Below are 22,872 nucleotides of genomic sequence, written 5' to 3' on the forward strand. Positions count from 1 at the left end.
CAGGGATGCAGCTCGTGCTCCAAACCTGCCAGTGAGTCTGGTCCAAGCAAAGGGCTCGGGGTCAAGTCCTCCTCACAGGGCCCCACAGGGAGGGTCCAGGGAGGATCAGGAGCCTGGGTCTCAGGGCCGAGGTTGGGAGACGCGGGCGCAGCAGGCACACAGCCTCCTCTGTCCCCGGAACCCCGGGAGGGGGTCTCTGGCAGGGGCCGTCGGCTCCGCCATGGGAGGAGCAGGAGTGGGGCCCATGGGGATGGTCAAGTCTGTAAGGGAGGCGGGAGATGGGACGCAGGCCTGGGATGGGAGGGGACGTGGAGGGGAGCCCCATGTGGGAGCTGAGGCCTCGGCCAGCTCAGCAAGCTGATTCCCCACGGGGGAGAGAGAGGCCACTTCCTGCAGAAACCTAAGCTCTGCCTCGGCAGGATCCTACAACAGGCCACACACGCTCTAGGTAAGTGGCCTGCTTCTGCCCCGCCTGTCGTCTGAGCTCTTGGTTTCCAGCCTCTCCTCACTTTGCCCGGCCACCCTGCTGGGGACAGAGAGGGTACCCAGCCTCCAGGCTTCCCCGGGCCCACCTTTGTCCACACACAACCTGGGGGATGTTTCCCTCACCTTTCAGCACATTTATTCCACCCCACATTCAGCACATCTGGGATCTGGAGTAAGAAAGACAATGTAATCTGACAACTAGACTTCACATCAGAATGCTCTGTTTTGAATCCTTTTGGTTTGGTTGATTGTTTTGGTTTTTGGCGCTGCAGGCATTCCTGCAGAGTGGAGTTTGAATAAAGGGACATTCTTCTTAGGGGAAAAAGCCCACTGCCTTGCCCAAGGCTGAGCTCTTAGGCCAAAGCACACAGCAGTCTGGGTGCTAGCGCTGGAATCAGCAGGTGCTGCCTGGCTGGGGCCACCTTAGAAAGTCGGAGGATGTGCCCTGGACAAACTCTTGGTGGCCAGACAAGTGACTGTCCTGGGCCCCTTGGGGGTGGGAACGCAGCAGTGATGACGGGGGCTGAGGGGCTGGGTCCTCACGGGGTCCTGAGCACGGGCTCAAGATGCTGGAACCACGCAAGTGTAGAGCCTGCCTCTGGGGATGCCCACGTCCAGAGCTGCTGTGACTGGTGGTTGGCATTTTTCAGGGACCAGAGGTCAAATTAGGAGACAGTTGTTTTAAGCTCTCTGACAAAAGGGACCTTGTCTGCTTTATTCCCTGCTGAATCCTCCTGCCCGTAACAGCGCATGCCTCATGGAAGACACACAAATCTTCGTTGATGTTGGGCATGTTAGAAGCTTTATTTTTAAAGGGAAACCAGCTCATTTTGTAAAGAAGGCACGAATCACTACCCAGGCAGGATTTGGTGCAGCAAGCTATTCCAGAAATTCTTTCCCTCTAAACCCAGTCCCTGACTTCTTTGAGCTCCTATTGTGTGTTTAACTCTGTGGTAGAAACAGAGAAATGGGACTGACTCAGGTACTTACAATCTAGATGAGAAAAATCATCTGGCTGACTTATCTCGTCAACTTGATTGCACCGTGTTGTCTGGAGCTTCAGTTTCAAGCCCAGTCAACTGCTTGCATGTGTTTCCTGAATGGAGAATAAGGTCATGTCTTAGGAGTCAGAAAACCCTGGGTTCCAATCCCAGCTCTGCCACATCCCAGCTGTGTGACCTTAGGGAAGTGATTTAAATATGCTAAGCCTCGGTTTTTCTTCTGTACAATGGAGATAATAATAGTATCCATCTCTGAGTGTCAGTATGAGGAGTAAATGAAACAATGGAGGTGATGTATCTAGAAGAGTGCCAAGAACAGAGCAGGAGTTTAATAGAGTTTAGCTATTATTATTTATTATTATTGGAATTTTTTTTTTTTTTTTAGCTTCTCTGTCTAGAACGCACAGCCTAACCCTCCACTCTTTAAGGCTCAGCCATATGACACTCCTCTGGAAGGAAGCTTCCTCAGACATTTTCCCCCTCATGAGTGCCTCCTTTGTGCTTCCATTGTAACCTGTGCACACTTCTGTCTTTGGATTCACTGCCTTGTATTATTATTGTCAGTTCCAGTGTCTGCCTCTTGGCCAGACTGAGAGCTCCCTGAAGTCAGGGCACTGTTTTATTTAACCCCTCCCATCCTGGCTTGCATGGCTTTTGGTTGTGTTAGGGGTTCAAGTGTTTGCTAGATAAATGAACAGAAAGGTAATATTGCATCATTTGAGAGATAAAGGATTGTTACAGATAATCAGGGCTTACTTGGGGTAAGAGGAAGAGGAGAAAGACACTAATACTTGTGGGCTATGTTCAAAGGAAAAGGAAGGACAATTTGACAAAGAGAAATGAAAGTTCCTGTGTGGCATTGATATATTATCTATAACATTTTTTTTTAAAGAACTCTGTTTAAACAGTGTGATGATCGTGTGTATTTGCATTTATTTAATTGCTACCCTAGGCATAGTTATTTAACATCTGAAGTTTCCCAGTACTCTTGGATTATTTAAGAGTAGTTCTATCATATTCCAGAGCTTGATGCTAACACTTCAGTTATATGTATTTCCAGTGGACATTAGAAGGTGTATTAATTAGCATACTGGGCGTTAGATTTTATTTTTTTGTTGTTGGAATGAGTCGTATTTGTTGGATTGGTAGACAAATTGTACAGGCACCCTTGCCTTCGCATGAGCAGTGTATAAGCAGCTTGTGTCCTTTGGAATGGCCTCTGGATCTTAGAATTCCACTAGATTCTGTGTCTATCTGCTTAAAGAGAATTCTGTCATCTGACCAATTAACTGAATCTTGCTGCTAGCTTCTTGTCACATCTGCTTTTTCGAGTGAAAGAATGGAGAGCTGGGACTTCGCAGAGCTTACAAACCAGGCAGTCTGGTGTTTGCTCCTGCTGGCTGATAAGCGTCTCTATGTGTCAGAATTCAGCTCTAGACTTGCTTTTATTGTGACAGGCCACCTGGTCGAGAGGCAGAGGGAGAGGAGATTATGACCCTCATTTCCTCCAGCCACTGAAGGCTGACAGAGGCTAAAACCCTAATACTGTAACAGTGAACAACCATTGGTTCAGGTCAACTTGAACGAGTAGGTTAGGAAGGCAGTGGTAGCAATGAAAATGGAAAAGCAAAAATGTGTGGGAGGGACCCAAAGAGAGCAGAATCAGCAGGACTTGGTGACTCATCAGATATGGTGGCAAGTGAGAGGTTATGTCAAATACAAGATCATATGTACATGGAGATATAAAAAGTGCATTTCATATAGCTCATTTTGATTCCTACAATAGCCCAGTGGGGTGGACTAGGCAGTTATTAGAAACTGAGGCATGAGCTACAAAAAAGTGTCATTGACTTGTCCAAAGTCACATGGCCCAAAATTCATGGTGTTGGGATCTGGATTCAGGTTGCCAGACCCCAAGTCAATTTCTCTTTTCATTATGCCTCATCAACTCAAAGGTTTTGAGGCTGGATGACTGAGAGAAATGGGAAGTTAGGGGAGAGAGTAAACGGGTTGATGTAAAAGGAAAGAGGAACCAGGAGGAGGAAGCTGACTGTGAAAGGTGGTGGGGTAGCTGCCCTCAGATGAGATGGATTGGCCCCTCACAGGGGGGCCCTTTCACCCATGTGATTGGTGCTGCTACAGTCTGAATGTCTGTGTCCCCTCAAATTCATATGTTGAAATCCTAAACTCCAAAGGTGGTGGCATTAGGAGGTGGGGCCTTGGGGAGGTAGTTAGGTCATGAGGGTGGAGCCTCCATGAATGGGATTAGTGCCCTTATAAAAGAGACCCCAAAGAGTTCTTTTTCCCCTTCTACACATGGGATACAAGAAGTCTGTGACCTAGAAGAGGGCCCTCACCCAACCATGCTGGCATCCTGATCTCAGACTTGCAGCCTCTAGAGCTGTGAGAAACACATTCCTGTTGTTTACAAGCCACCCGGTCTGTGATATTCTGTTATGGCAGCACCAACAGACTAAGACAGGTGCTCACACTGATCTGCACATGAGAGCGGTATGGCTTCTCTGTCTCAGAATCAGCCCCTCCCCTAAATCTGTGTAGGACCATTCTGTGTAGAATTCCATAGCTTACTCTCCAGGTTGCAGTCTTCCTTGGGGCCTCCCTTCTATTTGCAGCCTTCTGTTTTACCCCTAAACCTACACTCCCACATCAGAAACAAAATATATCTTCTGCCCTATAACTTGGCTTGGGGAAAAGGGTTTTCCATGCATCAGGGCAAAGTAAAGGGAAACCAAAGCCGTAGAACATATTTTTGTTGGCCTTGACAGTTGGTGACTCTTTCACTGTGAAACAACAGGTCCTTTGTGATCATTTGGAACTGCCATGTTGAGCAGAGTCTCCTATCTCAGCATCTTCCTGCTGTTTTAAGAAATAAGTCAATAAATAAGATGAATATCACATTCTTTATTGTTGATATGCACACCAACATTGAACAAAAGCAAACATAAAACCACCCTATTTTGGTTTTTTATTTGTCATCACTTTAATTTAGACCATCAGCTCTCCTGGGGAGCCTTGTAAAAATACAGATTCCTGGGCCCAGCCCCCGCTGGTTCTGGTTTTGCAGATATAAAAGAGAGACTGTCTTTCCCTCCAGAGAGTCAGCTGTGTTTATGTTTAAGGAACCTTTGCTCCTTTGTTCTAGGACAGGCTACAGGCTTGAGTGAAGATAGAACTTTCCGTGTGCTCTTTGCCAGCGTCTTGTTTGGTTGCAGCCACTCATTGGATTAGTAATAAATTGCCTTCAGGCCCAGGCCAGCTCTGTTCTCCACGAGTGCTCCCCCAACTTTTCCATTTGGCTTCAGCCTTCTGTTTCTAAATTGGCCTTGGCAGATTTAGAAGGTGCCTTGGAGACATTTCTGTGCCCAATGAACAACTTAACTTGGTGCAGGGCTCTGGCCAAGAGGGCTGATGGGCGAGAGCATTGTCTGGGCTTCTGAAAGTAGCGCCTGACAGAGAAACTGACCAGGGAAAGAGACTACGGAAGAGACATTTCTAAGGTTATCTGAGACATGCAGGCAGAATCTGATTTTGAGGCATAAAAACACAGCCTGTGGGAAAGAGTTGGAGAGGTTGAAAACTCTATTCCCATTTCTGTATTTTAACTCTTCTTGCTCAAAGCTTAGCTTCCAGGTAAAATGTAAATATTTGCGGGTGGGCTGTATAAATCTTCTTAGACCCTTATACCTCTGTGTGAATGAATGTATTAGATCCCTTTCTGAAATCAGGAAAGAAAAGAGACTGATGACTGGATAAGAAAAGCAGAAAGGGCAGGGGCGACTAAGTGTCAAGAAGACAAGCTCTGGCTCTTCGGCAACCCTGCCTGGACATGGGGAGGGTTCAGGGCACAGGGGCAGATGCACCCACAGCAGGCTGAGGACACAGGGACCTGGGCTGACATGTTCTTTGGGAAATGTTTCACACAAACGCCTTGAGGTTGAATGGATACAGGAGCATCTCTGACACCCTGAGGTCTTTATCTTTCGGGTGTCCCTCAGCAATGTTTTTGTTTGTTTGTCTTTCTTTTCCATTATAGTTTATTACAATATATTGAATGTAGTTCCCTGTGCTATATAGTAGGACCTTGTTGTTTAACCATTTTATAAAAATAGTAGTTTGCATCTGCTAATCCGAAACTCCTAATTTATCCCTCCCCCTGCCTTAGCAATGTTTTTTAAAAAACATGGAGAAGACTTAGCCGTAGACTATATGTCTACGTATATGAATTACACAGGAAATTACATTGTCATCGCATGACTCTCAAATTTATTTTTATTATGGTAAAATACATCTAACATAAAATTTATCTTTTTAAGTGCACAGTTCAAGGGCATTAAATCCATTCACATAGTTGTGCAACCATCACCACCATCCATCTCCAGAAATTTTTCATCATCCTGTACTGAAACTTTGTGTCCATTAAACACTAACTCCCCACCTCCCCTCCCTCCAGCCCCTGGTAACCAACGCTCTACTTTCTGTCTCTATGAATGACTCCAGAATTTTATAACATGGATCCTCCAAGATACAACTCACTCGCTCATACCCTGTAAGGATCTCTCTCTCCCTGGATAAAATGAGTTGCCTTCTCTTGTGTGTTTTCCTATGTTTTAGCCATTTGTGTCTCCAAGAGTCTTTTGCTACAGGGTCATCTCCTTCATTTTTCCCTGCCAGAAAGCCAAACTGCTATGTATCTAGCGAAATCCATGAATTGTCAAGCAAGAAGTGGGAGAAACTGGCTCCTCCAGAAGTCCCAGGAATCCTGGAAATCCTGAATGAGTGCTTGAGAGGTGACCATGGTCACTGGGCCAATTGTGAGCTGTTACCCCTAGATTTTCCTTCCACTCCACCTCTTCCCCAGAGAATCTCGAGACCAACAAGCAGCAGTAACAGGTGAAACAGCCTTGGCGATGTCTATGCCCTAAACCCTCCCCTATAACAGAGCTTCCCCCCTTCCTGCGCTTTGAAGAAAACCCTTTTGGCGTTTGCCTTTGTCCTTTGCCTGATATTTCCCACTTTCATCTGATGTGTGCAGAAGAGAAGGGCCTGGGGCCCATCACTTATTTGTAGGAGAGTTAGATTAGGTTCCTCTGATTAGGACCTGAGCATTTTGGCAGGTTGCTGGTGGGTCTACGAATCTGATCGGTCTTGAGACATCTCTGGGCGGCTCTGGTTGTTCAGTCGTGCACAGGATGCTCAGGACCCATCTGAGCCCAGCAGATAGCGAGGCGGATCACTCCAGCTCACTTGGAAATTGGTTCTCTCACCACCCCTCCAGCTCCCAGGGAGGCAGGTTCAAGGTAGCTAATAAGTAACTTGGTTGTAATTTTTATTTAGCTACGTGAACTTCACAGGCAGCTTAATTGCAGTTGCATAAGTGAACCACGTAATCACAGATTGGGCCCTTTCCATCTGTCACCTGCCACCGAGAGAACTGCTTTGAGTGGGAATCCTTATTTTGGGTTAATACTGAATCAAAAGAGTTTTTAAAGCAAGAGAGGAGAGCAAAGCACTATTTTTTTTTTTTTTTTTAACTCAGAAACCTTTAGGATCCAATCGTGTCTGAACCAAACAGCCATTCTCAGCTTCCTTTCTGGATTCTTCTGTAGCTTGTCAGTGGGATTCTAAATCCCATCTACTGAGTGTTGATCGGCTTCCTGGTTTAATTATCTAGCTGAGCGAATTCTCAACCAACCAATTTTGCTCCTGAAATGCCAGTGCCCTGCTTCTGGGGAAGGAAGGGGTCAATTAATCCTTGTTTGCTTTTTAATTCCTGTTCTGAACATAGTACATTCACACACAGGTTAATTTTTAAATCCACTCTCCTCTTACTTCACTGCTTTCTTTAATTCGCCCTGGAAACCTCAGTGACACTAAAACCCTATCAACCTCTTCTTATTGCTTGTGCAGCCTCATTAAATAGCTCAGCAAATACCTGACCTGGTCATTTCCCAGACTTCTGCTGGTAGCAATCGTCCAAAGTCCCCTTATTTTTTCTGTTCCTGTCTGAAGTCCCTCAGGGCAGAGGTTTTCAGGAATTGCTGACACCTCTCCATCTTAACCTGGTGTAGAAGGGAGACAGGGGCTTCTTTCCATGTGCCATCTGAGAGTCTGTTCCCAGGTCCTCTTTCTCAGCAGATCTGGCAAATTTGTGAGCCCACTGAATTTTAAGGGATTTATGAGGCGAGAACATGTATAAGGTATAGGAGCCTATGGACCCAGAGGTGAGCCAAAGGGTCAGGCCATTTCATCTCCTTTGGTAATGACCTTTCCAGGCATGTACAAACAAAATCTCAGCCTTTTCCTTAATGCTGATTTTTATTTACATTGTGGCTTGGAGTGTTTAGATAATATCAGGAAAGGCAGTGTGACAGGCAGCAGAGGGAAAATGAGTCTCCTGTACTTCTCACCTCCCATCCCGAGCCTCTGACCAAGCTGGGAGTTCCAGGAATCCATGGGCTGGATTTAGACGCTTCGAGCCCAGCCCCACTTCGTCTCTCAGCGGAGGGGACAGATCTGTCAAAGGTCTGCACTGGTTTGATTCTGGTGAGTCGCCAGCCTCGATGCAATACATCAGCTTCCAGTGCGCTTTGCTTGGGCATAACCTTGAAGTCGAAGATCAGTCAGAAAAGCTTTAAGGAGTTCTACTGGGAATCTTTTACAGCATCTGAGCAGTCTGCTTGGATTTGGCTAATGTGTGTTTCCTTTCGCCTGACAGAATGTTCACCGCCTCCAAACCCAGGAGACGCTCCCATAGGGACGGGCGTCCTCCGCGCTTTCCCAGAATATTAATGCCCTGGGATTAGGCGGCTTGCAGTTTCTAAGCAGTTTTGAAACTCCAGCTAGGAAGCAGGCATTTGACCTTTGGGGGTTTTGATCTTGTATTTTTCTGCTGGAATGTTTAATATGATAGTTAAAAATAAACAGGCGAATGGATACTTTTTCATAAGGCTGCTCATAAGTATCGGAAAACTAGGAACAAAAAATTCCAGTCCTTTCTGGTATCACAGAGAGAGGCTAAGCAGAGACTCAAAACAAGCCTTCTGGTCTCCCTTCGTGATCAGGTACAGCTGCTCCTCAGGTCCCACAAGCCATGACTAACGCAGATCTGACCCATACAAATTGTTCCAGAAGCTGCTGATAGCATATTAGAGACGTGGAAGAGGTTGCATTATGCATGAAAACACACACTAAGCTAATGTCACGGAGCAAGGGCTCAGGGGAGGCGGCAGGTCCCAGGAGAAAGGCTTTTTGTTTTCAGGTTTATGGTGCTCCTGTGGGGTTTCTAACGGTGCCAAATCATGTTATTTCCGGGGTGCCTGTGTCTTTACCCTCATCTCCTTCCAATCTTATCCCAAAAGCCACCAGGAGAGAACAAGAGTGGAGGGCCATTTGTAAATCTAAGACCACTGACCTAAAGTAAGAAATAAAATGCTAAACCTAAAGCTAAAGAAGGGGCCAGCATCCTTCTTCCATCGCATGTGAAAATATTTTGGTGACTTCAACAGTAAAAACTATTTGAAAGTATATTATACACATACAGTTTGTGTTACAGGTTCTGTACCTTTAAAACTCAGGATGTCAATTTAGGAGTCATTATCACTTTTGCAAAATCTGAGTTGTGCAAACCTGTCTGGGCGTGGGGGTGGGGTGGGTGCACTTGCATAAGCTGGGATGTTACAGTGTTCAATTACCAGGTGGTTGGCTGGGATTGAATGCATCAGCGTATCAGTGACCAAACCGGAAATTGGAAGGGTAGAAAAAGAAATCCTATATACATATAAACACATGCACACACATGTGTTTGTTTGTTTGCTCCCTTGCTTCGTTATTTAACTTCCTCTGTCTTAGCTTGAATTTCCTGAAAGAGGAGCCTAAAAAGGGCTTGCCTGCCAGTCATCTACTTGGGAGTGTACCCGATCCCAGGGAGCAGGCTTGAGAGACAGAGCAAGGGAACAGAGCGGGGAAAGCCAAAACAAAGATGCGTTATCCAGCCGGTCATGCTACAAGCATCTGGTGCTCCGTCCTGCTGGAACCTTCCGAGAAGCCTCCTGTGACACCCTCAGAACTGGCTGCCCAGGGGCCAAAGGGGGACGTACTTCTCCAAGAGTCCTGCCACCACTGGGCATAAGGATCCCACTCCTCCCCAGTCCACTCTAGGTGGCCTGTGTGAATGTAGAGCAGCACCCGCATCAGGGAAGCTCCAGGGCTGGAAGCAGGAGCTGAGGGGAGAAGGCTCGGGACGAGGCATTCTTGAGCTGTGTCTATGGGAAGCTGGGCAAAGCTGAGTGGACCTGGTCTCCATAGCAATGGCTGGAGTACAGGGTGAGGCCAAGAGAAATGATGAACAGTGGAAAGTTCTGGAAAAACAGGATAAGACAAGAGGGTATGAGCTAAGAGTAGTAAACAGGGATGGGAGTGGAGGTGGTTAGCAAGGTCTGTTCTTCCCTATTCCTCAGTCTTCAGAGATAAGAACGCTCTTTTCCTCCGGGTATGGGGAGGGCACCTCTCTCGTGAGGGTCTTATGAGCTACTTCAGGAGAGACCGGGGAGGTCCGTGAGTCCTTCTTGCACTGCTAAACATTGGACCTTGCCTTATATTTCCAGCAGAAATTCTTTTCTATGGGGTCAGTGTTTTAATAAAACAATGGATACCACAAGGCTTCCTTTCACTGGGAACTTTCTCCTTCTTATCTCCCCCCAAAGACTGAAGATGTCAGACAAGTTTGTCCCTAGAAGTTAGAGAGAGCAGTATATCATCCAGAGGTTGAATTGGGAGCAATCAGGAACAATTTCCATGTGAGTGGCTTTGTTGCGTTTTTACTATTTGGGGCTCACCATGAAATATGGAAGCCGAGATGTTCATTTGCAGCAGGAAAGAAACAGATGGCTCTTCCAAATACATGTTTCTGTCTAAAATTGCAGTAGCTACAGAAAGCAAGTGACATAGGAAAGAAAATAATTGGAATCAATAAAATGCAAGAAAATCAAGAGATGGGGCTGAAAACAGAGAGCAGCTTCCTTTGAGGTTGAACTCTGGAGCTGCATATTAGTTTTCTTCCCTCCTCCGTAGGCTGGCTGCTGCTTTGCTGACGTCAACAGACACGGTGTACTGGTTTGCATTTCCAGGGATTCTGAATGAGAAAATTCTTATTTGTCAAAATGTAATGGCTTTCTCATGCCACAGACTGGGAGAAAATAATTGCAAAATAAATGTCTCATAAAGGACTTGTATTCAGAATATATAAAGCACTTTTAAAACTCCGTGATAAGAAGATAAACAACTTGATTAAAGAATGGGCAGAAAATCTAAATAGAAATTTCACCCTGGAAGATGTACAGATGGCAAACAAATACATGAAAAGATGCTCAATACCATTAATTGTTAAGGAAATGCAAATTAAAACTACACTGGGCTAACACTACATGCCCCACTAGAAAAGCTAAAATTAGAAAGAGTGACAATGCCAAGTGTTGGTGAGGGTGTGGAGTTACTGGAACTCTCATGTACTGTTGGTGGGAATGGAAAATGGTAGCCACGTTGGAAAAGTTTGAACGTTTCTTTTAAAGTTAAACATATACTTACTATACGACCCAGTAATCCCACTTATTATTATTATTCATAACAACCCCAAACTGGAAACAATCCAAATGTCCATCAACTGGTGAATGGATACATACATTGTGGTAAATCCATGCAATGGAATATCACTCAGCAATAACAAGGCATGAACTATTCATACACAAAACAACGTAGGTAAATCTCACAAGTGCTATGCTAAGTGAAAGAAGCCAGACGTAAAAGACTAAATGTTGCTTAGAGGCAACTAGAGATCATCATACTAAGTGAAGTAAGTCAGAAAGAGAAAGACAAATACCATATGATATCACTTATATGTGGAATCTAAAATAAGACACAAATGAACTATGATATAGAAACAGCATCAGGGACATAGAGAACAGACTGGTGGTTGCCAAGCGGGAGGGGGTTGGGGGAGGGATGGAGTGGGAGATTGGGGTCAGCAGATGTAAGCGTTTGTATATAGAATGGACAAACAAGAAGGTCCTACTGTATAAGACAGGGAACTATATTCAATACCCTGTGATAAACCATAATGGAAAAGAATATTTTAAAAAAAGGAATGTATATATATGTATAACTGAATCACTTTGCTGTACAGCAGTAATTAACACAACATTGTTAATCAACTATACATCAATTTAAAAAAATAAAGGAAAAAAAGACTAAATGTCGTGTGATCCTATTTATATGAAATTCTAGAAAAGACAAACCCAATGGTGAGACAGCAGGTCAGTGACTGCCAAGGGCTGCAGGTGGGGAGGGGGGATTGATTGGAAAGGGGCACAAGGGGACTTCTGGGGGATGGAAATGTTCTATATCTTGATTGTGGTGATGGTAGGCAACTCCGCACAGCTGTTGAAACTCGTCGAAGAGCACACTTAAATGATGAATTTTATTCATCATTAATAAAGCTGATCAAAATGTTATACCATTCTGAGCATTGGTTGACAGCTTTTGGATAAGACATCAAAGGGGAGCCATTTGTCAACCTGTGGGGACCCTCAAGGTTGCCGAGGGTGGACATTATCTGCTCCCAAGTGCGAGAGCCATAACCTGAGGCTTGGCACGTGGGAACTTCCACACCTTGGAACTAAGTAGCAAGCTGGGTCAAGGCGGAAGGGGCAGAACCAGAGGCAGGGCCTCCCTGGTGAATTCTCAGTCATAAAGATAAATTCGAAAGGATATATCCTCAAAAGAATATGAACAAGAACTCAATTTAAAGATTTTATTTTAGTCGTAATGGGAAAACCAGGCAGATCACTGGCTATAAGCAGTAAGGAATAAGGTAAAGAATAAAATTTTTTAAAGTAAAGGAATGTCAGGACTTCCCTGGTGGCACAGTGGATAAGACTCCGTGCTCCCAATGCAGGGGGCCTGGGTTCGATCCCTGGTCAGGGAACTAGATCCCACATGCATGCCGCAACTAACAGTTCGCATGCTGCAACTAAGACCCAGCACAACTAAAATAATTAAATAAATATTTTTAAAAAATAAATAAAGTAAAGGAATGTTGAAATGAATGTGCAAACAGAGGCAAAATTGGTTTTTCCACAAGAGAGAGGGTCATCCTCCAACCAGGCAGAATTCATTTGTATGTGTATAGACAAGAATTATCTTGCGTTGCTGTCAGTTACCTACACGTTTCACAGTTGTAAAATAGTTCCCATAGACTCAGCTTCAGATGGTGGGGGAAAAGTATGCTATAGACAATGTCTAGTTTTCCACTGAAACACAAACTTTCCCCTCCCAGGGATTCTGGAAAGCCTTCCTGGAACCACATGGAAAGGTAGCTGCCTTGTCGTTATAGATTTTGCTGCTGCCTTTCTATCTCTCTCAGGCTCCATCTCTACTGTAGTCAAATTCCTTTTTCCCTGCAGAACTCATTTGTTAAAGAACACTTCAGTGGGATACAGATTTATTTTTCTGAACACCTTGAATAACTTTGCTGCCCCAAGTAGCAAGTGGCCTCTTGTACACCAGTCATATAATCATGCACACGCTGTTGCTTCCGAATGACATCACCTTTGTGAGAAAGAAGAGGCAGAGCTCACCCAAAGCACGGCACGTGCTCAAGGTAAGGTTCTTACCTTTCAAAACTATTCTATTCCCCCCATTCTCCAGGCTCCAAAGACCAGAAGAGGGTGGTAAATCACACTATTATGCATAGTTTCGTGGCTTTGGAACATAAATGCTTGCTTACAAAATTTCTATATTTTTTTGGATCAATTTTTATAACAAATCCTTCTCCCCACGCTAATAGTACTATCTATACAAAGAGAGTTGAAATAAACTTCCTACATAACTTTAAGAATTATAGGGAAACCACAATAACCAAATATCTGAATAGAAGATGAATGATTTTCAAGTTAAGTTTGTATTGTTCTTAGAGTGATTAAGAGCAGGAAAAGTAATCAGATATACTTGGGATTAAATCCTTGCTCTACCATTTACCGTGTGGCCTTTAGCAATTTACCTAGTCTCCATGAGACTTGGTTTTCTCTGTACAATGGGAATAACATCAGCTTAACAAGGTTTTTAATGGGGATTAAATGCAAATGCCTATAAAGCACTAAGGATAGTGCCTGGAATATAGGGAGATGGTATTGAAATAATCAACTGTAAGTTGCATGAACAGGTATGAGGGTGGGGAGGAGGGGCAGAATTCTCTGTCTTGTTCACTCTACTACTACAGTGCCTGCCTGATTTTTATATGTATTGAGGTTTAAATCTCCGTAGAATGAAAGCCAATGAACATCATTACTATTGCAATCTTATACAGTCTATTTACATAGTGAACTTTACGTAATCACCGGGTCTAGTAGCTTGAACTTTAAACTCCTGTCTAAACACAGCCTTCTGTAGAAACTTCTAGTTGTTTTTCTTATAGTCTTTAGAACCATGGTCTTTTGACACTTCTCCATACTTACTTCATTTATTCTGCTCATGTATTCAATAAAGATCTATTCAGCACCCCTCTGTGTCAAGGGCTAGGCTAGACAGTAGTGGACAGATAGACAAACAAAATATGATTCCTGCACTCAAGTTGCTTATAATCTAGTGGGAGAAGAAAGTCAGGACAAACAGTGATTACAATGTAGGGCGAATATTCCATAAAATGGGTGAGAACAGGGTGCCTGGTAGCTCACAAGAAAGACCACTATTGATGAAATAAGTCAGACACAGAAAGACAACTACTATATGATCTCACTTATATGTGAAATCTAAAAAAGCCGAGTTTATAGAAACAGAGACTAGAATGGTGGTTACCAGGGGCTGGGAGGTGGAGGAAAATGGGGAGATGTTGGTACAATAAGAGTACAAATTTCCAGTTATAAGATGAATAGTTTCCAGGGATCTAGTGTACAGGATGGTGACTATAGTTAATAATACTATACTATATACTTGAAAGTTATAGAGAGTAGATATTAAATGTTCTCACTACAAGAAAAGAAATGGTAATTAGGTGATGTGACTGAGGTTTTAGCTAACTCTATGGTAGTAATCATTTTGCAATGGATAAGCGTATCGAATCAACATGTTGTAAACCTTAAAAATACGCAATGTTATACATCAATTATATCTCTGTAAAGCTGGAAAAGAAAAAAGAAAAGGCTGTTACCTTATCCTGGGGGTAGGTCAAAGGAAAGGCTTCTTGGAGGAGGTGATGCTTAAGCTGTCTTGAAAGATGGAAGTCATTGGCCAGGATGAACTGGTCATGGGTATTCCAGGCAGAGGACATATTGAAAAATTCAAAGATATGGACGGTAGATCTTTGGTTAGAATGCAGGTGTGCATTGGGAATGTTGAGATATGAGATAAGAGAGGTAGTAAGGGTCAAATCATGAAGGTCTTGATAGTTTTTGAACTGTGTATTGAATATAGAGGTGAGTCCCTGAGTGATTTAAAGCCTGTAGTGATATAAGCCAACGTGCATTTTTGCAAATAAAATTCTAGTGGCAATATAGACTAGAAGAGGCAAGATCGTATGTAGAGAAAGCCAGTAGGAGGGAATTGCAGTCATTGGTGAGAAATTAGGAAGGCTGGAGCTGAGGCAATTATGGAGGGATGAATTTACCACTTTAAGAGGTAGAATCTGGAGATTCATTTGGGCAAGGTGAGAGGTAGATAAAGTTGGTGGTGAAGTCAAAAAGGACGTCCAGGGTTGTGGTTTCACTAGTATTAGCAAATACAAGGAAAGGAGATATTTGAAGGAGGGTATTGGAGGAGAGAAAACATTTAGCCTTGAACAAGGTGCTTTTGTTGAGTATGTACAATATCTAAGTGGAAAGCTCCTATTGGCAGATGACTAGATGAGTACAGAGGCTGGAAAAGAAGACTATATAGATAGAGGTTTGTCCGTCGTTGGCAAAGCTGTTTTTGGTAGACAGAACATTGAGTACGAATGATATTACCTAGGATATATATGGCGGACATGGAGAGGAAGACCCAGGATGGAACCCAAGGGAACACTAAACTAGTGGAAGAAAAGAATCAGCAGAAGAAACAGAATGAGTGGCCAGAGGTAGAAGGAGAAACAGTAATATGAAAACTAACTGGAAAGAGATTTTCAAAGCAAGGCGTCATCAGTAATCTGAATTATTACACAAAGGTGAAAAAACAGTAAGGCTTGGGAAGAATCCATCGTACTTCTTTTGATGACTAAGTCGTGGTCATGTTATCACAGGTAATTTAAGTGCAGTGATAAGGAATGATGATCTTGTGGTCCAGGAGTGAAGTGAGGGTGAGGAGGTGGATAGGAAGCCCTGACCACCACTTTCAGGTGTTTGATTGTGAAGACAAGAAAGAGAGAGGATAAGAACTAGAAGAGGATGTGGGGATCAAAGGAGACTTGCTACTATTGGAGGAAAAGATCCGAGGATGTATGGCAGTAGAGGGGAAAGGGCCAAACCAAGAGCCTTAATAGATAGGTGAGGGAAAACAGTGAATACTCTGACCAAGGCAATGTTTCAAGCCTGGACGTGCACTTAGTGTCTGACAAAGAACAATATGGAATTCTCTTTATTGCAGGAATCAAGGGCGATGGTGAACTCTGAAGGCAAACCTGATGGATCTGGAGGAAAGGAGAGTCTTGAAGACATGTTTTCCTTCTGTCTTTCAGGCCAGTGTTAAGTGTTGGAGCACAGGGCTGAGAGACATAGGACCCTTATTCTGAAAGGCGCCTTTTCACTCACACCATTTAAGAACCAGCTCTTGCTCAATTCAAGGTTTGTCTTGGAGTGTAAGGCACCCCCAGCCCCGGCTCTGACACATGATGTGATCCTTCCTCTGTTCCCAGCTTCATCTTCAGTACAATGAGCGCTTTTATCTCTCCTGTTTGGGAGTCCTGAGAACAAGCTGAGGCACCATAGGCAAGCAGGTACCAAGAGGGATTATTCAAATTTGACTTTGCCTTTGGTGTAACAAAATCCCTGGATGTTGAACATTTTTTGGAAACACATCTAGCTTATTATGGAAATCAGAGCTGGGTTTGAGTTTCAGCGTGAGAAATTATTGATAATTACTGGTATTCTGGTTTTGTTTCCATAGCAATCGGAAACATTTTAAATTGTCAGTTGTGGAATTCCCTGGCGGTCCAGTGGTTAGGACTCTACCCTTCCACTGCAGGGGGCATAGGTTTGATCCCTGGTCGGGGAACTAATACCCTGCATGCCGCACTGTGCGGCTGAAAAAGAAAATTCTCAATTGTTGCCAAGAATCTGGTCAATAATTCTATATTGTTGATGCTCTCTGTCTAAAATTGCAATTTACCCACGTTTCTGGTGACATTTAAAGTGTGTTGACCAGTAATGTGGGTGATAATGTGACCTTCACCACACATTCTTGAGCACATCTGCTCAGTTTGTCAATTTGCTACTGTTTTTCTCCTATCGTTTACCTGGAGCTTCTGAAGTTGTATATAAGCTGGACCCTTGGTTTAGAAAGGGGTGAGAAATCACATTTACTTGGTTTTCCAAGGAATTTTGCTCGTTCGGTAACTTGGAGCTCCTATTGTGGCTGCCAGACCAAGACTGTTGTGAAAGCCCAGTGGTCCAGCCTAAGGAGGTTCTGCTACCTCAGGTCAAGTTCCCACAGGCTAGAGATGCTCCCCAAGCAGTCTGGCCTCACACTCAGGGAATCCAGGAAACTTATTAAAGTGATGCAATAAATAAGAATGTAAACTATGACTATTGATTTAACCAGAAACTGTGATATAACTCTTGTTGGGAGGGTGAGAAGAGAGAGAGTGGCTCTGGTATGTTTTTGTGTTTATGTGGGTGAAGCGGTGGTGCTGATAAGGTCATTAAATGCTTATCTTCAATTGAAGAAAATGAACAGATAATAAGTAAAATTAAGCAAGAAGTATTAGTATAAACGTATCATTTAGAAATATGGCTGTAAATATCAGAAGCAGCTGGTAAATGATGGAAACCAGATGTGGAAAGGGAAGCGAAAGGGGAGTGTTGGTTTTTTTAATCACAAGCTTATTAGTACTACTTGGCTTTTTAAACTGTGTACATGTATCATTACATATATTGTTTTGGGTAAGTATTAAACATTTAATGTAAAAATATCCTGCTCCTACCTTCTCCCTTTACTCAAGATAAATCTCATACGACCAGTCATGGCATCAGAAACCTCTAAAACACAACCTGGAGATGACAATGGACTTTAACTTCTCAGAGATATGTTGCCTCCATTTTCAACCTGCCTTCATGCACTATGCTTCCAGCTTTCCATCATGCCTCACGGTTGTAGAATAGAAAGAATGGATTTATGGATTTGGTGCTGGGGACGCTCTGCTGGGAGTGATGTCTGCCTTGTGAAGATGAAGAACAGGTGAGCTGAAATGGGGTCTAGGGAAACAGTGTCAGGGACCCCTCCGTGAATCTCTGGTGGAAGTGACCTCTTCAGGGAATTATTAATAAACAAACATGAGGTGAAATCCTGTAGAAGTCTCTCTAATCCATTCCTGTAGAAGTCTTCAGATGACGGAGGACTGGGGTGGCTGCAGAAGAGAAATGACCTCTCCAAAGCCGTGGAGGAAACACCAGTGTGGATTTTTTAAGGGTAGGGAGCTGGGGAGAGGGAACAGCTTCCAACCACCAGTCCTGGTGGAAGCGTGTCTCGGGTGACCTAAGTGACTTCTCCACACACATCCAAGATAGTATTTCCCCAGCTTGGCTCATCCTGCCCTGTCACTGTTATCAGCTACTTCATTTTCACTTGGTGCCTCTACCTTCAAACCATTATACAACTCTCCTATTTAAAAAAAAAAAAAAAAAAAACGAAACCACAAAACACATTCATTTGATCCTGTTTTCTCCTTTCTCCTCATTCTTATTGACAGTCTTCACTTTTACGTCTTTCCTCTCTGTCACCTCCTTAACCTGTGGCAATTGATTTCTCTCTCTCACTCCAAATCACCCGCCCCCTTGAAGCTTGTCAGATGCCCTATTTCATTGAAAAGCCTCCAGGCTTTCTTTTTCCTTTTTTTTTTTTACTCTCCCCTTTCCTTTTTTATTTTGAAATTTCCAACCCATACAGAAGTTGAAAGAATAATACAGTGACTACTTGTATATCCTTCACCCCACTTCACCAAATTACTAACATTTTGCCACATTTGCTCTTCTGCTGTGTGTGTGTGTGTGTGTGTGTGTCTGTTTTGGCAGAGTAATTGAGAGAAGGTTGTGTTTATCATGACATTTCACCTGAATATTTCAGCCTGAATACTTAAGCAATTATTGCCTAAATTTTTTTAAAGGCATTCACTACAATACACTATTATTTGCAAGGAATTTAACATTGATTCAATAAGATCATTTAATAGACAGTTTATAGTCAAAACCCTAAGTTGTCCCCCAAAATGTCTTTTGAAGTTTTGTTGTTGTCGTTGTTTTTAAATCCAGGACCCAGATAAATTTCATATATTGTCTTTATTTTGTTTCTCCGAGCTCCCTTAATCTAGAATTCAGAATTCTAGATTGTTCCATCCTCTTTTATGAAATTTGATGATAGTTAACATTTTTGAAGAGTTCAGGCCAATTGTCTTGCAGAATGTCCCTCATTCTAGGCTTATCGGATTGTTTCCTCATGTTTAGATCCAGATTAAACATTGTTCTGTTTTATGTTTTGTCAAGAATACCACCTAAATGACGTTGTGTACTTCCAGTTGCATCACATCAGGAGGTACATGTTGATGCTGTCCCATCACTTGTTTGGTAACTATGTTTTTTTCTGCCAGATTTCTCCATTGTAAAAGTATCTTTTTCCCGTTTGTAATTAAAAGCATTCTTTTGAGAGCATGTGAATATCCTGTTTCCCACAGCTTTTCTCTCCCTGATTTTAGCATTCATGGATTACCCTTGCCTCAACCAGTTATTACACTGATGGCTGCAAAATGGCAATTTTCTAGTTCCTTATTGGCTGGTGTTCCTAGGTTAAAAAGAGCCTCCTCCGATCCTGTTTTGTTCAGTACCAGTACAGACTCAAGATTTCCTTTCTTCTGTTTCATAACCCATAGCCGTCATTATTCTTTTTGAAGCTCAAATCAACACAAATGTGGCCAGTGGGAGCCCCTTTAAGCGAGTGCCTGTGTGTGTCCTTTGACATAGGCCCACTTAGTCTCTCAGCACTTTCTTGCTTTCTGGTCCAAGATATTTCACGCTGGTCTTGTACTTTCCGAGACCTGGGATTAGTCATGTCTCCAAGAAGCCCATGTTCATTTTATTTCTTGTGGTCTCCTAGCTTTTCCTGGAACACTAGATTTTGTTTACCATAGCTTCCTCCCTGAAACTCTGGTTTCATAAATACTGCATTAGCTTCAATCTCTTGCTACCGTCATAACTGCCCTTTCTGATTCCTGTGTTACAGTCATTCATTTCTTCGACAGTGAAATGTTTGTTATGTGTCAGGCACTGCACATTTGAGGTACAAAGACAAAGAGACCACAGGCCTTACCCGCAAGAAGCTCATGTTCTCAAGCTTCTAGCTAGGTAACATGGTAATTGATCATCCACATAGGACACTTTGACAATGAAAAAGGGATACTATAAATAATTATACTGGGACAAGAGACATAAATATGTACTGTCCAAGGCAAACCAAGAATTACGTCATTGACTCCTAGCTGATGCCCTGCCTCTAGTTTTCCACTACCAAATTCACTTTCTTAAACATAGCTTCCAGCATGTAACCCCCATGCCCCCCCAATCCTGCAGCTCTGTTTTTTTAGGAAGTCAAGTCAAGCCTCTTATCAGACTTCTGAGGTGCTTTTAAATCTGACCCTGAGTTATCAAATCCCACCTCCCACTCTGCCCAACATGCTCACCCCAGCCTGGCTGCAAGGCCTGTGAGAACAGGCGTGCATATGTGTTGTACGTCACTGCCTCAAGCATTCTGCACAGCCCACGGCAGGTGCTTGAATATTAGAATGTTCAAGAAGGGCGCTTAGCTTTCCTCTGCATGTGACATGCTCACTCCCATGGGTGTTCCAGCTTTGCTGGCCCAGGATGCCTTCCCATCTCTCTTAGACCTATTTGATTCCCACTGACTTCCAATCGGATGTCAGAGTGAGTGTATACACTCTTCCACCTTCCCCTCCAACTGCTCAGGATGAAATATTGTTTTAAAATTTAAAAAATTTACAACCCCCCCTCCAAAACAAGCAGAAATCCTCTATGAACCTGAATGTAGAGGAAACTCACGGTGGTGAGAGGGGACAGTGAAGTCATAGGGCCCACAGGACTCATGATCAGATAAGGGCCGTAGGCACAGGACTTCTGGGGCTGCTTGGGAAAGTCTGCAGGGCCTGTCCTACTCCTTGTGGGAAACTGGAACTCTTGCATGAAGCCAGAGAATTGGGTATGAAATAACTCCAGTGGGGAGCCAAGAGGCAGGAGCCAGCTGGAAGTGAGCAGACCCGAGACCACACAGAGGCAGCCATGCAAAATAGGAGCGAGGCAGGCAGGCATACACAGAGCGCTTCCTGCTCAGGTGGGAGCCTGTGATGGTCAATGTTATGCGTCAACCTGGCTAGCCCCGGGTACCCAGATATTGGCTCAACATTATTCCATATGTTTCTGTGAAGATATATTTCAGATGAGATTAACATTTAAATCAGCAGACTTTGAGTAAAGCAAATTACCCTCCATAATGTGGGTGGACATCATCCAATCAGTTGAAGGCCTTGATAGAAAAAGACTGAGGTCCCTGGAAGAGGAGGGAATTCTGCTTGAAGTCTGTCTTTGGACTCGAAAGGCAGCTATTTCCTGGTTCTCCAGCCTGCCAGACTATCCCACTGATTTTGGACTTACCATGCCTCCACAATTGCATGAGCCAATTCCTTAAAATCAATCTCTATCTATCTATCTATCTATCTATCTATCTATCTATCTATCTATCTATCATCTATCTATCTATCTATCACTTATCTATCTATCTATCCATCTATCAATCTATCTATCTACCACACACATATATACAAACTCTATCTATTTATAGGATCTGTATCTATATCTATAAACACGTCTATACCTATTGGTTCGGTTTCTCTGCAGAAGCCGCTAAACCACTTACCGTAGGAAATAGCCAGTGTTTCCAGACTGAAGATGTTACGGTCGAAAGAGCCGGGCAGGATAAATTCAACAACCACCACAACCCCCCACATGTAGGTATAACCATTCATTTACCAGCAGCTATTTATTGAGCCATTTACTGCCAGGCGCTGTTCTAGGGGACTCGGTAGAGGAATGCATGTATAATGTACGTGTATAGTACAATACATGCAAGTTATATATGTATAATACAAATTCCTTTGTAGATATGTGCTATGAAGGAAAGATAAGTCAGAGCAAAGGACCTTCAGAGGAGCTATTTTAGGCAAGGGTTGAGGAAGATCTTTCTGAAGAGTTGGCATTTAAGTGGATACCTGAATGGAGGGACAAGCCAAGTGGAGATATAATGAAACTGGCAAACATAGAGAACAAAGAGAAAAACCTTACTAGCAAGCAGCAAGAAGAGTCCCACTAGCCACAAAAGAACAGCAGCCTTTTCAGCACTGAGAGTAAATGCTAGACAGAGTCTTTGCCCAGGTAAAAGAGAGTCCAGGAGTGAGGGTAAAATAGACATTGGCAGACACACAAGGGCTAAGCGTGTTGCCTCTCAGAGACCCTTGCTGAAAGGATCACTGAACAATAGCTACGCTCAGAAAGAAGAAAATGAAGTTGGAAGGTATGGGATGGAGAGGCGATGGTGAACCAATGGTTAATATATGTTGGATCGATTGTCAAAAATAATAGTAAGCTAATTTTTTTCTGTACACAATACGTTAGATTAACGTTTGGAAGATGGGAAGTGGGGAAAGTTTGGGGGGATGTTCAAGTGTTGAAGTTCCTTATCTTGAGGAGCAAGGGGTTAGAGATTCTGACTGAATTTAGAATGGCTTCGAAAAATAGCTCTCCCCCTTCTTTACGACCTGGATTGGATAGAACCTTCCCCATGAGTCTTCTCTAATCACCCCAGCACCCTTTTATCTTCTGAACTTCTCTAGCACTTACAGCTTGTCCATGCAACTGAGCCCTTAAATGCACAGCGTCACTCTCCGCAAAGCGCTGAGTGCTCAGGGGCCCAGATCCCCACTGATGAAAAGGCAAGGGTGGCATCGGGGAAAGAGTGCCTGGCCCAGGCCCTGTTCTGGCTGCCGCTAACTGGCTTTGTGAGCCTGGACATGTTACTAACCTCTCCAGGCTTCAGTTTTCTCTTAGTTTGTCAAATGAGTTGATGGGGT

The 22,872-nt window shown here is 43.5% G+C and overlaps 1 long non-coding RNA gene across 1 annotated transcript; it reads left to right on the forward strand.

Annotated features, from left to right (window-relative positions):
- The first annotated feature begins 1,728 nt into the window (after positions 1 to 1,728).
- LOC309639994 lies at positions 1,729 to 21,930 on the forward strand. Its single transcript, XR_014251971.1, has 2 exons — positions 1,729 to 16,464; positions 17,689 to 21,930. It is a non-coding gene; the product is annotated as an uncharacterized lncRNA (long non-coding RNA).
- Positions 21,931 to 22,872: the final 942 nt, after the last annotated feature.

The sequence above is a fragment of the Balaenoptera physalus genome (genome assembly GCF_965194825.1).
Source record: "Balaenoptera physalus genome assembly, chromosome: 12".
NCBI classification, from domain to species: Eukaryota; Metazoa; Chordata; class Mammalia; order Artiodactyla; family Balaenopteridae; genus Balaenoptera; species Balaenoptera physalus.